The sequence below is a fragment of the Colobus angolensis genome, unplaced genomic scaffold (assembly GCF_000951035.1).
Source record: "Colobus angolensis palliatus isolate OR3802 unplaced genomic scaffold, Cang.pa_1.0 Scaffold125, whole genome shotgun sequence".
In the NCBI taxonomy this organism is placed as follows: Eukaryota; Metazoa; Chordata; class Mammalia; order Primates; family Cercopithecidae; genus Colobus; species Colobus angolensis.
Genome location: NW_012113697.1, coordinates 6,408,664 through 6,426,126, shown reverse-complemented (window position 1 = coordinate 6,426,126; position 17,463 = coordinate 6,408,664).

Genomic DNA, 17,463 nt, shown 5'->3' with positions numbered 1-17,463 from the left:
CCTCCAGTCACCTAAAACCAGGCCATATGTATCATGAGGGTGCATATCATGTCTTATATACTCTTTGTGTCTTCAGAAATATCTGTTGCTTTACTACATTGTGAATATGGTGAGACTATAAGTTAGGCTAGCTCATCTCTCTTTTCACTTTGTCTTCTGATTTTCTAGCATGGTACTACGGACTGAATTTTTGTACCACCCTGCAAATTCTCATGTTGAAGCTCTTATTTACAGTGTGATGGTATTTGAGGTGGAGCTTTTGTGAAGCAAAATATGAGAATGAAGCTTTCATAATGATATTAGTGCCCTTCTAAGAAGAGGAATAGATCAGAGTACTCAGTATACACTGTGTGAGGATATAAGAATGTGATAATCTGACAACCAGAAAGAGGGCCCTGACCAGACAGTCTGCAGGCATCTTAACCTTGGACTTCGCAGGCTCCAGATGTTGAGAAATAAATGTTTGTTGCTTAAGCTATTAATTCTGTGGTATTTTGTTATGGCAGCCTGAACTGACAAACATATCTAGTATTTGGCAAATAGTGGGTGGTTCAATAAATGTTTGTTCAATGAATAATAACACAAATAATTATTGGGTTATTTTGAAAGTGACTCATTTATAGCAGGAGAATAAATTTAATCTACAAACTTACATAAGATAAACTTCCCACAGGTGAATGAAATTTGCTAAGTTCAAATGAAGCCAAAAGATCCAAGGTTGTATTTTATAATGAATATTAAACAATATAGTTAGAATATATACTAGGAATATTGAAATTGCCCATCATTTTCTTCTGATTTGTATTTAAAATTATTTTAACTTAAAGTACCTTGAAGTTAATGTATTTCTCTGGTTAATATAATTTAATAACAAATTTTTTATTTCTAATACTTTTCATAACTCTATTCTACAATAGTATGCTTTGAATAACAAGTGATTTCTAATATATAAAAGCAATATATTTGTTCTCTGTTATGTTAGCTTTCCTAGTACTCTTGAATTATGTGCATTTATGTGGGAAGTCATATAAAATTAAGTCATATTATTAATATGAAATGATCACTTTTACGTTTTTCATTATATAATCTAATATTAAGTAGTAATCTTAAAGGATAAATATACTATTAAAGATAAAGGCTCACACATGCATGTGTATACCTATATATGTAACACATATAATAACATTTAAAATAGAGATGAAATAAGATTATTTATGTCTAACATACAATGAAAGAATTTTACAAAACTAATTAATAATAGTAAAATTTTATCTTGGAATGATATAGATAATTACCAAGATTCTCCATTTTAGTCTGGCATATTGGAAACACCCTGAGGGTTATTTTCCAATTCTATCTTTTAAGGCAAGGCACTAAGGTTTATAATGCTCTTTCCCATATACAATTTTATTTGATTATTACATCATTTTGTGAGCTGGACATAGACATTGTCGTTTTCATTTTACAGTTGATATAGAAGTCTCAACTGGCATAGTAGCTCATACATTTTAGTTATATTTATATTAATTGCAAAGAACTTTAATATCCAAAAGAAATATCTAAAGTCCATCAGAGAGAATGAAGGTTGTGATTTACATGAGTGACATTTACATGATAAACAACATAAATTGCTATAATTTGAATGTGTGTCTCCTCTAAAATTCCTGTGAAAACTTAGTTTCCATTGCAATAGTTTTAAGAGGTAAGGACTTCTTGGAAGTGATTACATCATAAGGGCTGCCCTCTTGAATAGATTAGTGCCTTAGAAAGAAGCTGAAGGAAACTAGTTTAGTCACTTTTTGCTCTTCCATCCTTCCAGCATGTGAAGACACCTAGACATGACCATCTATCAGGAATGGGTCCTCACCAGATATTGAATCTGCTAGTTCCTTGATCTTGGACTTTCTAGCCCCCAGAACTGTGAGAAATAAATTAAAAAAAATTCAGTAACTTCCCAGACTCAAGTATTCTACTATAACAACACAAAGAGACTAAGACACAGGGTATAAGCAATACAGTTCCAATGGGCAGTTTGCTACTCTGCTTATGTAAGACTGGAAGCAATTACCTTAGCTTTGTGTACTAGTCTGTTCTCATGCTGCTAATAAAGAAATACCTGAGACTGGGTAATTTAGAAAGAAAAGAGGTTTGTTTGACTCACAGTTTCATATGACTGGGGAGGCCTCACAATCATGATGGAAGGCAAAGGAGAAGCAAAGTCATATCTTACATGGCAATAGGCAAGAAAGCTTGCTCAGGGGAACTCCCATTCATAAAACCATCAGATCTCATGAGACTTATTCACTACCATGAGAACAATGTGGGGCAAACGACCCTCATGTTTCAATTATCTCCACCTGGCCCCACATTTGACATGTGGGGATTATTACAATTCAAGGTAAGATTTGGAGGGGGACACAGAGCCAAACCATATCATTCTGCCCCAACCCATACCAAATCTCATGCCCTCATATTTCAAAACCAATCATGCCTTCCCAACAGTCTCCCAAATTCGTAAGTCATATCAGCATTAACTCAAAAGTCCACAGTCCAAATTCTCATCGGAGACAAAGCAAGTCCCTTCCTCCTGTGAAACTGTAAAATCAAAAAGCAAGTTAGTAAATTCCTAGATACAATGGGGGTACAGGTATTGGGTAAATACACTCATTCCGATTGGGAGAAATTGACCAAAAGAAAGTGCCTACATATCTCATGCAAGTTGTAAATCCAGCAGGGCAGTTAAATCTTAAAGGTTCAAAATGATCTACTTTGACTCCATGTCTCACATCCAGGTAATGCTGATGCAAGAAGTGGGTTCCCATGGCCTTGAGCAGCTCCATCTTTGCGAGGTACAGCTCTCCTTCTGGCTGCTTTCATGGGCTGGCACTGAGTGTCTGCAGCTTTTTCAGGTACACAGTACAGCTGTCAGTGGATCTACCATTCTGGGGTCTGGAGGATGGTGGTCCTCTTATCACAACTCCACTAGGCAGCACTCCAGTGGGAACTCTGTGTGGGGGCTCCCACCCCACATTTTCTTTCAGCATTGCCCTAGCAGACGTTCTCCATGAGGGCTCCATCCTTGCAGTACACCTCTGCCTGGACACCCAAGCATTTTCATACATTCTCTGAAATCTAGGTAGAGGTTCCCAAACCACAATTCTTGACTTCTTTGCACCCACAAGCTCAACAACATGTGGAATCTGCCAATGCCTGGTGCTTGCACCCCCATAAGCCACAGCCTGAACTTTACCTTGGACCCTTGTAACCACTGGTGGAGTGGCTGGGACATAGGGCTAGGACATAGGACATAGGCTGCACACAACAGAGGGGCCTGGGACCCCCCTCAGGAGACCATTTTTTTCTTCTAAGCCTTGGGGTCTGTGATGGAGGGACTGCCTTGAAGGTCTCTGACATGCCTTGGGGACATTTTCCCCATTGTCTTGGAGATTAACATCCAGCTCCTTGTTACTTATGCAAATTTCTGCAGCCAGCTTGGGTTTTTTTTCTCTATTGCATCGTCAGGCTGCAAATTTTTCAAACTTTTAAGCTTTACTTCCTCTTGAACATGTTGTTCCTTAAAAATTTTTTCCACCAGATGCCCTAAATCATCTCTTTCAAGTTCAAAGTTTCACAAACTCTAGAGCAAGGGCAAAATATCATCAGTTTCTTTGCTAAAACACAGCAAGAGTCACCTTTGCTCTAGTTCCAACAAGTTCCTCATCTTCATCTGGGACCACCTTATCCTAGACTTTATTGTCCATGTCACTATTCAATAAGTTTCTAGGAGGCTCCAAACTTTTTCATATTTTCTTGCTGAGCCCTGCAAACTGTTCCAACCTCTACCTGTTACCCAGTTCCCAAGTTGCTTCCACATTTTCGGGTTTCATTATAGCAATACCCTGCTCTACCACTACCAGTTTACCATATTCATCCATTCTCACTCTGCTAATAAAGACATACCTGAGACTGGGTAATTTATAAAGGAAAGAGATTTAATTGACTCACATTCCACATGGCTGGGGAGGCCTCACGATTATGGTGGAAGGGAAAGGAGGAGCAAAGTCACATCTTACATGGTGACAGGCAAGAGAGCTTGTGCAGGGGACATACATTTACAAAACCATCAGATCTCATGAGACTTATTCACTACTATGAGAATAGTATGAGGCAACTGCCTCCATGATTCAGTTATCTCCACCTGGCCCTGCTCTTGACACGTGGGGATTATTAGAATTCAATGTGAGATTTGGGTGGGGACACAGCCAAACAAAATCATCTTGTTAATATTTTTAATTTTCCTAATCATGTACATGTAGTATACAATGTCTTATGCAAAATAGTTGACCTACAAATGTGCAACACTGTTGGAAAATTAAGTTGATATTCTGAAATGATTTGCATATTCCAAAGAATGGAAAGGATCAAATATTAATTTTCAGACTCATAAAATGCCATATATTGTTATTCCATTGCATTTAGAAAATCACTTCCAAGAACCCTGTAATATTTCAATAGATATAAAAATTCATGAAGTCATAATAACATGGAAAAAATAAAATATTCCTCCACTTTCCATTTTTATGTCAACCACCACAATCCTTTTATTTTATGTGCATAACTTAATAAAGACTGTTCAGATTGGCATAATATACTTTGAGTTTATGTAAAAGAAATAGCATAATAGGCAAATACTGAATAAGATATCTGACAGAAAGTGTTAAGACTTTCAGTGGCCAATGAACCTACTTTTAGCCTAAGAAAAGTGGTTGATTGAATTATTTCTGTAGCACTAACTCAATGGATTTACAAAAGTATACTAGGTCTAAGATAAAGCTCTGTACCAAAAAAAAATAAAAAATAAAAAAAATTGGTAGTTCATTTTTGATTGCTTAATGGAAAAACAAGTAATTGATTAGTAATTGATAAATAATGACATTAAGCTACATCAGAGGTTGAATACTATTCGCATACCTCTCAAGAAATATAAAACCTCAAGGAACCCCAAAATTTATTATTTTCCTGAGCTAGAGGTGGTCTGCACCCCACCAGCTTTGTGTCTTTTGACTTTGCCTACCAAATGTATTAGGTGGGGGACATCTGGTGAGTCATCAGAACTTTTCTATTCAATTACTGTTCTGATGTTACCTATTATATATTCTTTCTAAAGTTAGATAAACTTATGGGGAGTAAACCCTATTGTGTCTCATGCATCTGATCTTCAATTTCAACCTAAGATTTTTATTGCTAGCAGAGCAGAGTATGCAGGGCCTCATCATTCAATTTCTCCTCAATATTATAGTTAGCTAGGATATTTTTGTCCAAAAAAAATGACAGAGATCTGTAGAGAAAGAGGACATATTCTGATTTACAATTTATAAAATCTAAACTAACTAAAAATGACTAAGATGTTTCAAACAATTGTTTTCAACAATCTAGATATTAAATAAGGAAGTACAGATTATCCCTAAAATATGAGAAAGAAACAAATCCAGCCCTGGAAATACCCAGCTAACTACCTTATTTCCTTCAGTGAAGTACTAGCTTACTACATTTGAAGAGATTTCATGTGGCAGTGCAGGAAAGACAATGAAGCAAAGTCTGCCAACTTACTGATTGAGAAGACAGAACTGAGAATCGGGAGACACCAAGGTGTCTATGGTTTGTAGTGCAGAATATTGGAGAGGAGAAAAAGAATTCCAGAGATCTGCAGAGTGCCCTCGAATATTCAGGTAATTACTGATCAAGGCACACATGCGAGGCAGGCTTAAGATAATATGAAAAGATAGGAGACAATAGTGCCTGACTCTCAAACAGATCTAAGAAAAATGTCTCTTTTCACTAGTAAGAATGGAAAGTCACATGATTCAGGGCACCAAAAAGCTCACCAAGTACAAAAACATGAGTAAAATCACACTAAGGCACATTATAATCAAAGTTCTTATAATAGTAATAGAGAGAGTGTTTAAAAGTCACCAGAGATAAAAGATATCATATGTACAGAGGATCAAAGATAAGGATTACAGCAGGTTTCTTATATTAAACAATGCATATGAAAAGATTTTAGGGAAACATCTTCTAAGTATTTGAAAGAAAAAATATTATCAATCTAGAATTTTATATTCATTGAAAGTGTCATTCAGAAAGAAGTCGAAATGAAAACTCTTCTGATATGCACAAACCAAGAGAATACCAAGTCAGCAACCCTACATTATAAGAGATATTGAAGAACTTCAGGAAAATGGAAAGTAATAATAAGAGGAAATGTAAATCTACACAAAGCAGCAGACAACTCGAGTAAAATAATTAAATAGATAAATTTATAACATTAAAGAAATTATTTTTAACAACTAATCAACTCTTTAAGTAAAAATAGTAAAAATGTGTGGTAGAATTTACAATACAGAAAATAAAATGAATGACAACATCACAAAAGTTGAGTTTTTCATAAAGGCTTTATCAATTTACATTCTCATCTATAGTCTGTGAAGCTTTCCTTTTCTCCACATTATTCTTCAACACTTATTTTGCATTTGAAGAAAATAATGGCCATTTTAACATGTGTGAGGTGTTATCTCATTGTAGTTTTCATTTGCATTTCCCTGATAATTATTGATGTTTGATCACTTTTTTATATTTCTGTTGGTCATCTATGGCTTCTTTAAAGAAATGTCTATTCAGATCTTTGCTCATTTTTTAACTGGGTTAATTGTTTTATTTTGTTGTTTTGCTGTTGAATTGCAAGAATTGCTTATGTATTTTAGATATTAACCCTTACCAAATGCACAGTTTGCAAATGTTTTCTCCATTCTATAGGTTATTTTTTCATTTTGTTGATTGCTTTATTTGCTATGTAGAAAATTTTTAGTTTAAGGCAATCCCATTTGTTTTTCTTTTGTTGCTCATGCTTTTGGTATTATATCAAAAAAAAAAAAAAATACTGCCAAGACCAAACCTCCAGATAAAAACATAGGGGAAAAGCTCCTTGATGCTAAGATTTGTTAGGAAAAACTGGAGATCAATGTGAAATGAAAACAAATTCTGACCAAAATGATAGGGCTACTTTCTCCAAAGGCCTGAAGTACAATATGCTATAAAATGACCCTATTTAATCCTTGGAATTTCCAGTCCCCATAGGTAACTTATCTTAGATAAATGACTTTATATCTTAATATTACCACTACTAGTGTGATTTAATTTATTTTGCTTGTACACAATGAGCTTTTCTGTTGTGGAAAATTTTTACAAAGGGACTAAAACAGGGCAATTATCAAACTAAAAGGGACTTAATAAATACTGTATTACTGGGTAGAAACCAGGACTGGAACTGTAAACTCTTATGACACAGAGATATTGACAACAGAGTGTCCTGGGTCAACATTATAGAAATGTGTAATTCAGTTGCAAACACGATGGAATAACATAATACAAGATATACCAGTAGGAACAAAATTAGAAGATAACTGGTGAAGAATTTGAAATAGAAAAGCCGGGAAATAAACCCTGTTTCAACAGAACATAGGTAAAGATTCATCACAACCCTTCACCTTTTTTTTTTTTTTTTTTGAGATGGGGTCTCCCTCTGTCACCAGGCTGGAGTACAGTGGTGTGATCTCAGCTCATTGCAACCTCTGCCTCCTGGGTTCAAGCAATTCTCCTGCCTCAGCCTCCCAAGTAGCTAGGCGTGTGCCACCATGCCCAGCTAATTTTTGTGTTTTTAGTAGGGATGTGGTTTCACCATGTTAGCCAGGATGGTCTCGATCTCCTGACCTTGTGATCTGCCCGCCTCGGCCTCCCAAAGTTCTGGGATTATAGGCATGAGCCACCGCGCCTGGCCAAACCTTCACTTTTAAACACAACTAATGGCTGTTCAACAGCTGCAGGACATACTTAATAGTACCGAGGAATAGGACTATACCTGTTTGGGAGAATAATTGGATATTGAGCATTGTAATATCTCCAATGAGATGAAAAATAATTTGGAATCAGAGACTTTTAGTTTCAAAATGACAGTGTAGAAGCAAGCTGGATTCACTCCCCCACCTCAGAAAACTGAAATCAAATTATATCACCAAGATTACCTTCAGCAATATCCTATAACTCAAATATAGCATCAAACAGTTCCTGGGGCCACAGAGAAGAGAAAAAACTCCAAGCAGATGGTAAGAGAATTAGACTTCCATATCCATGACTCGCCTTTCTCTCTCTTCTATTGGGCAGTAAGCATATAAAAAGTTTCCACTCAATTCATAGTTTCTTTTATTTGTAATCAGCTTTTGCGTTCTGGGGTACATGTGCAAGATGTGCAGGTTTGTTATATAGGTAAACATGCACCATGGTGGTTTGTGCTGCACAGATTAACCCATCACCTAGGTATTAAGCCCAGCATTCATTACCTGTTCTTTCTAATGCTCTCCCTCACCCCACCCCCACCTGGCAGGCCCCAGTATGTGTTGTTTTCCCCACCACATGTCCATGTGTTCCCCTTTTTCAGTTCCCACTTACAAGTGAGAACATTTGCTGTTTGGTTTTCTGTTCCTGTGTTAGTTTGCTGAGGATAATGGCTTCCAGCTCCATCCATGTCCCTGCAAAGGACATGATCTCATTCCTTTTTATGGCTGCATAGTATTCCATGGTGTGTATGTAGTACCACATTTGCTTTATCCAGTCTATTGTTGATGAACATTTGAATTGATTACATGTCTTTGCTATTGTGAAGAGTGCTGCAATGAACATACATGTGCATGTATCTTTGTAATAGAATGACTTATATTCCTTTGGGTACATACCAAGTAATGGGATTGCTGGGTCAAATGGTATTTTTGTTACTAGATCTTTGATGAATCATCACACTGTTTTCCATAATAGTTGAACGAATTTACATTCCTACCAACAGTGTAAAAGCGTTCCTTTTTCTCCGGAACCTCTCCAGCACCTTTTATTTCTTGACTTTTATTATTATTATTATTATTATTTTGAGATGGACTCTCACACTGTCACCTGGGCTGGAGTGCAATGGCATGATCTCGGCTCACTGCAACCTCCACCTCCTGGGTTCAAGCAATTTTCCTGCCTCAGCCTCCTGAATAGTTGGGATAACAGACGTCTGCCACCATGCCCAGCTAATTTTCATATTTTTACTACAGACAGGATTTCTCTATATTGGCCAGGCTTGTCTTGAACTCCTGACCTCGTGATCCATCCACCTCAGCCTCCCAAAGTGCTAGGATTACAGATGTGAGCCATCATGCCCAGCCTATTTCTTTACTTTTTAATAATCACCATTCTGACTGGTGTGAGATGGCATCACGTGGTGGTTTTGATTTGCATTTCCTCTTATGATCAGTGATGTTGAGCTATTTTTCGTGTTTGCTGGCTGCATGAATGTGTGCTTTTGAGAAGTGTCTATTCCTGTCCTTTGCCCACTTTATAGTAGGATTGTTTGTTTTTTTCTTGTAGATTTGTTTAAGTTCCTTGTAGACTGGATATTACACCTTTGTCAGATGCCTAGATTGGAAAAATTGAGATTAAGGTGGAAATCCAGTTTCCTCATCATGTTGGGTTCCCTGAAAAGATAACTGTTCCTGCTTCAATGCATGGGAAAAATCTAAGGACCTGAAAGGAAAAATATCCTTTCAGTTTTCAGCAACGGATAGCCAGAGAAAAAGGGGGGAGGCAGGACTGATAACTCTGCTCTGCTCTGTAACTTGGCTAAAGGAGATGCCACATCAGAGTATTGTTTTTAAAAGCAGCAAAAGTAAAAAGCAAGTAACATATAAATAAGTTCTTATTCATCTGGTAACAGATTTCTCAATGGAAACCATATAGGCCTGGAGGGAATGAGATAGCGTTTTCAAAATGCTGAAAGAAAAACAAAAAACAAAAACAAAACAAAACGAAACTGCTATCCAAGATTACTGGACCTATTAAAACTATCCTTCAAACATGAAGAGGAGATAGAATTTTTCCCAAACAGGTGTGGGGAGATCCATCTTTACAAGAAATGCTAAAGGGAATTCTTCAATCTGAAAAAAAAAATTAATATGCAAAACATTTAAAGGTATAAAACCTACTGGTAATATTAAGTATAGGAACAAATCCAGAATATTTTAATATTGCAATTCAATTCTAAAATTACAATCTCATAACTCTAGTATGAAGTTCAAAAGATCAATCTATCAAAAATAGTAATATCTGCAACAATTTGTTAAGTGATAGACAATATAAAAATATGTATATTGAGACCACATAAATTAAAAATATGGGGGGATGGAATTAAAGTGTAGAGTTTTTTTTTTCTCCTTTTTTCTCTGTTTCTAATTTTGAATCTAAGGTAAGTAATATCTGTTTAAAATAACATTATATATATCAGAGGTATCAATAAAAAATTTATTAATGTAAAATGGCTGATTGTATTATAGATAAAAGAGCTAAAGTCTGTCATTTGAAGGTTGAAATGTTATTAATGCATATACAATTTTTTTCCTATAATGGAATATGTTACATGCATGCTTAACATTCAACGAAATTTAATCGACTTCAATTCAAATGTCACTGTTGACATTGACAGATATAAAAAAAAGTGTAGTTGTATGAGTTTGTCCCCAAGGTTTGGAACAAACTAAAACTTGTTCCTAACAATTTAACAGTTCTATGTGTACCTTCCAATAAGCACACCGTAATGAACTTTCATTATGGATAATGGGGTTAGTGGAATATGTCTGTCTTATATTGGAAACATTATTTCAAATATGGGAATATTTCCATTTAATGTGTAAGATTAAGAAAATATTACAGAATTATTAGAATATATATCATTGCAAAACATTTTTGAATTAACAATTTTAGATTACCAAGCTCCACATGTTGATGATAAATTACATATACTGGGAAACCTAATTGGGAAAATCTAAAAGGAGAACTGAAGAAGAGTTTGCAAATTGCAAAGCACTTAGAAAAATATACTACTGAAGGTAATCAACTCTTTGTAAGTCTATTTACATGAAGAAGAATTCTTACATATAGCTAATCAAGAATCTACTTATGTATCACTGGTAATATAATCAAAGGCTATTTACCTAATATTCTTTGAAAACTTTTATATTATCTTAATACTAATCGTTGCTTTATTATGTATATTTTGTTGAAATTGTTGATTATGTAGAAAATTAAGAACAGCTCAGAGAGAAATTAGCACTGCAATGTAAATTTATAGAAAATATAAAACTGTAAATTGATATCAAAAGGAAGAATAATTGTGTGGAAAATGAGCTTAATCTAATCTTACTGAGGAATTGCAAAGGAAGTGACAAAACATATGTGCTAGGTACACTGTCAGGGGCAACCATAGGAGGTACTATTGAAGAATTTTGAAGAACACAAGGTCAGAAATAATAAATTGTCAATAACAGGATATTAGAATAAAGTCAATGTAACTACAAATATAAATTGAATGTCTGTTGATTGCTTCCTAAAAGTAGGATTATGTCTTACAGCTGTAGCTTTAATTCCATATCCATTGAGCTGGAAAATGTAGGCTTGTAGCCAGTTTTTTACTGCAATAGTTTGCTAAGGCTACCATAACAGAGTACCACGAACTCGGTTAATGAGAACAATCAAAATTTATCTTACAGAAATGAGCCGAAAGGACATGAGCTCTGATAGAGAATGTGTTCCATTTCTCTCTCTCAGCTTCTGAACGTTTGTTGACAATCTTTGGCGTTCATTGGTTTGTAGGTGCATCAGCCTCATCTCTGCTTTCATGTTTACACGATGTTTTGCCTGTGTTTGTCTCTGTGACCAAATTTATCCTCTGCATGAGGACACCAGTCATCTTCTAGATATTTAATCAAGAGAAATGAAAGCATTGTCCATATACAAACTACATAGACCTATTTCACTTATTATACTTGCTATATTCGTAATTGTACAAAACTGGAAGCAACCCACATGTATATACATACACTCATACACAGACATAAGCACAATGGGGAGTACTGTTGAATGAAAATGAATTAACTATTATTACATGCTACAATGTGAATGAATCTCAGAATAATTATGCTGAATGAAAGAAACCAGACACAAAGGTGATTTCGTAATTTATGTCATAAATTACTTTTGTAATTTATGAAGATTGAAAATTAATCTATAGTGATAGTAAGTAGATCACTAGTTACCTGAGAGTTGGGATGATGAATGGAGGATATTTGACAGGATATTCATGTATCAAAAACACATCAAATTATACTCTTTAAATATGTGTAGTTTATCTTATATCATTTATATCTCTGCAGTCCATGAATAAAATTAATAATAATAAAATTAACAGTATAGATTAATCATATATCATTAACAAAATTCATAATAAAGCACATTATGACATTTAAAAAGACAAGTAAATCAGATATAATTTATTTTTAATAAAAGAGACTAGGAGTTTGAGCCACCAATTACTATCAATTTTTAAATCTTTCTATAACTATTAGTAATTTTACTTATTATTATTATTTTGTTTTTATTTATGTATTTATGATTTATTCAGATTTATTTTTATTAGTTGTAATCTTATTTTTTCCTGTACAAACATACTTGCTACATTTTAGAATAGCACTTTTTGTTTTTTTAAGATAAATAATTTAGTTTATTTCTACATTCTTCACTTTTTAAATGTTTTAAAAAATTTTAATTTTTTTTCCTCGAGGTTAGTCATCCTTGGCTATATTTTTTAATTTGTGAGTAAAATTTGCATATAAGTATGATGTATAACACGATGGTTTGATATATGCATAAACTGCGGAGTGACTAAATCAAACTATTTAACATTTGCATTACCTCACATACTTTTTTGTAGGGAGAACACTTAAAAATCTACTCACCTAGCACTTTTCAAGTATATACAATGTTGTTATTAACGATAAGAACCATGATGTAAAATAGATCCCTTGAACTTACTCCTCCTAGCTGAAATGTTGTGTCCTTTGACTATTTCCCCAATCCCCTCAATCCCCAATCTCTTGTACACGATTTGACACTCTGTTTCTGTGAGTTCAACTTATTTAGATTCCACACATAAGTGAGATCACGTAGTCTTTCTGTGCCTGGCTTATTTTATTCTACTTAATGTCCTCCAAGTCCTTCTATATTGTTACAGATTATAGGATTTTCTTCTTTTTAAATGGCATACTGGATATATGTACATGTATATACATGTACATATATGTATGTATATACACACACACAATAGAATATACATACACTTACATATGTATATATATATACACACAATAGTATAATATCCAGTATGCCAATAGTATGTATACATATATGTATGCATATATGTATATATACACACACACATATATATATATAACATGTTCTTTATCCATTTATGTATTGATGGACATTGGTTGATTCCATATCTTTTCTATTGTGAATAATGTGGCAATGAACATGAAACTACAGATATCTCTTCAACATACTGATTTCACATATTTTGGGTGTATACCCAGTAGTCAGATAACTAGGTCATAAGGTATTTCTATTTCTAATTTTTTAGGAAGCCCCATAATGTTTTCCCAAACAGCTGTATTGAATTACCCTCTTACCTACTGTGTACCAGGTTTCCATATTCTTCATAGTCTCACTAAGAGTTATCTTTCATTTTGTTCCACAGGCCAACACAGTTTAACAGATGTACAGTATATCTCATTCTGATTTTAATTTATATGTCCCGGATGATTATTATGTTGATCACTTTTTTCATATACTTTTTGGCCATTTGTCTTCTTTTGAGAAATGTCTATTGAGGTCTTTTGACCATTTTTTAAGTAGGTTATTTGTTTGCTTACTATTGAGTTGTTTGAGGTCCCTATATATTTCCAATATTAACCCTTTATCAGATGTACAGTTTGCAAATATATTCTCCTATTATGTCTCTTCGCTGTGTTGATTATTTCCTTTGCTGTACAAGACTTTTTAGTTTGAAGTAATACAATTTTTTTCGATTTTTACCCTTGTTGTTTGTGCTTTTGGGGTCATATCCAAAACCTCCTTGCCCAGATCAATGTCACAGAGATTTTTTTTCTGTTTTCTCTTAGTAGTTTCACAGTTGCAGGTTTTATTAAAGTCTTTAACCCATTTTGTGTAAGCTTTATAATGTGGTATGAGATGAGAGCTTAATTTCATTCTTTTGTATGTGTATATTGAGGTTTCACAGTATCGTTGATTGGAGAGAGTCTTCTTTCCCCATTGAGGTTCTGGCATCTTCATTGAAAATCAATTAACCATAAATGTATAGACTTATTTCTGGTTTTTGTGTTCAATGTCATGGGTCTTTGTGTCTATTTCTATGCCAGCTCTATAGATAGCATACTTGGTTTCTTTGTATTTAATTATTTTCATGTTTTTGTTGTTGTTCTTTTTGTTGTTGTTTTTAGACGGAGTTTCACTCTTGTTGCCCAGGATGGAGTGCAATGGTGCAATCTCGGCTCACTGCAACTTCTCCCTTCCGGGTTCAAGCGATTCTCGTGCCTCAGCTTTCCGAGTAGCTGGAATTACAGGCATGCGCCACCACGCCCAGCTAATTTTGTGTTTTTGGTAGAGACAGGGTTTCTCCAAGTTGTTCAGGCTGGTCTCAAACTCCTGACCTCAGTTGATCCACCTGCCTTGGCCTCCCAAAGTGCTGGGATTACAGGAGTGAGCCACTGCACCCAGCCCATTGTGTATTTTTAAGGGCTTTGCATTTTAATATTTTTGAAATATTTCTCTAAATAAATTATGTTTGATAATATTCATATTGAATATTGGAGATTGAAATGCCCTTACTTCTCCAAGAGGCTGTGGTCCTATGTCTGAGAACAAAACAAAAGTTTTCTCAAATAAAAACAACATGGATGGAAATTATGACTTTATTATTAATTGTATATTCAAAAATTAAATAATGTATTACTTTCCTGGAGCTTCATTACCATCTACCACTTAGAACACAAGTCGTTTTTAAAATTTTGCATCAGTAAACTCAGTAATGCTCATGAATATGGAAAACAAAGCTAAGCATTATAATACAATGAAGATCAATACCATATTATCATTTCTGAGAAAACAGCTTTGCTAAAGAAAAGGTTTTCTGGAAGTAAGTTTGCAATACATATTTAACATTACAATATTTTGCCCATATTTTGTGGTTATCAATGATGAGTTATCAACAGAAACAAGCATCCTATATACCAACAATGACTTGAGTAAAATAGTTATGAAAAATCAAGCATAGAATGACACTAATAAAATGTTGCTCCATAAAAATGTATTCATTCTGATTAGATACACACACACATACACACACACACAGAGTGGTTTCTTTCACCAACACAAACTAGAGAGAGGTCCAATTCCTTCTAGAAAGAAAAAATAAATTCTTAATTTATTCTATTTTATAACAAATTTTTAGAACAATGTAATAGTTTAATAGTTAACTCTAATGATAGCATCTAAATGTTTTCCCACTATCAACCTAGGAATGTAACTATTAACTTGTGATTTCTGTTATTTATTAAAAGTATTAAATTTGTCACAACGCTCATTTTTGCTTCACATAATCTCAAATTCTTAGTGAAAATCCCTTTGAGGTAGCTCATAGATACTCTTTCTTGATATTTGTGTTCTTTTTTCCTACCCTAACACAATGTATTTGCCAGTGACCTGGAATCAGTCACTACTCCAAAGGCCCCTAGTTTTTTTTTTTTTTTTATTGAAATGAAAATCTGTAGCTTAAGTGTGAATACTACTACTAAAACTTGTCAATTTCAGTATATATAGATAGATAGATATAGATATGAATGTAGCTGTTACTATGGATTTGGATATGAATATGGACATAACATATACACATATGTATATATATTCATATATATAGCAGTGAAATATAGATATAATAAGCAAATATAAATTTATAATTAATTATATACTAAAATAAAAGTATATATGCATATATCTATCAGGGGAACCAGCCCCCAATATTTCAACATAGGTCCTTTTCTATTTTCCCTAAGTGTCTACTGGTCTGAGAAATAAGGAGGAAGAGTACAAAAGAGAGAAATTTTACAGCTGGACATCCAGGGGTGACATCATCTATTGGTAGGTTCCGTGATGCCCCCTAAGCCACAAAACCAGCAAGTTTTTATTAGGGATTTCAAAAGGGGAGCGGGGTACAAACAGGGAGAAAGTCACAAAGATCATGAGCTTCAAAGAACAATAAAAGATCACAAGGCCAGGGTGAAATTAGAATTACTGATGAGGTTCCATATCCCACTGGGCAAGTATTGCCTTGATAAACATCTTAACAGGAAAGAGGGTTCGAGAGTAGACAACCGGTCTGACTAGAATTTGCCAGGCTGGAAGTTCCTAATCCTAGCAAGCCTGAGGGCTCTGCAGGAGACCAGGGTGTATTTCATCCCTTATCTTCTATTGCCTAAGAGTGGCCGTCCATAGACCTCCCCTGGGAATGCATTCCTTCCCCAGGGTTACTCCTTGCTGGAAAAAAAATTCAGTGACATTTCTCCTATTTGCTTTCTGCAAGAAGAGAAATATGACTCTGTTCTGCCCGCAGGCAGTCAGACCTTGTAGTTATCTCCCTTTCCCTGAAAATCGCTGTTATCCTGTTCCTTTTTATGATGCCCAGATTTCATATTGTTCAAACACACATGTTTTACAAACAATTTGTGCAGTTAGTGCAATCATCACAGGATACTGAGGAGACATACATCCTCAGTTTACGAAGATGACTGGATTAAGAGATTAAAGTAAAAACAGGCATAAGAAACTATAAGAGTATTGATTGGGGAAGTGATAAGTCCATGAAATCTTCACAATTTGTGCTCAGAGACTGCAGTAAAGACAGGCATATGAAATTATAAAAGTATTAATTTGGGGAACTAATAAATGTTCATGAAATCGTCACAATTTATGTTCTTCTTCCACAGCTTCAGCCAGTTCCTCCATTCAGGGTTCCTGACTTCCCACAACATATATCCATGCATAGATTACCAATTTGTATTATACTTGTTTATCTTATATCTATTTGCTACAATATCATATGTATGTGTGCATATACATGTAGACATACAAACACACAAAAGGTGACATGAAATATATAATGCTCTGCTCCTAGCTAGCTGCTTTTTTTTTTTTTTTTTTTTTGAGTCAGGAGTCAGGGTCTCACTGTCTCCCAGGCTGGAGTGCAGTGGTGTGATCTGGGTTCACTGCAGCCTCGACCTCCCAGGGTGAAATGATCTTCCCATCTCAGATCCTCAAGTGGCTGGGCTAGAGTTGTGCACCATCAACTCCTCTAGTTTTTGCATTTTTTTGAGGAGGGGTGTTTTGCCATATTGCCCAGGCTGTTCTCAAACTTGTAGACTGAAATGATCCTCCTGTGTTGACCTCCCAAAGAGTTGGAATTGCAGTCTTTAG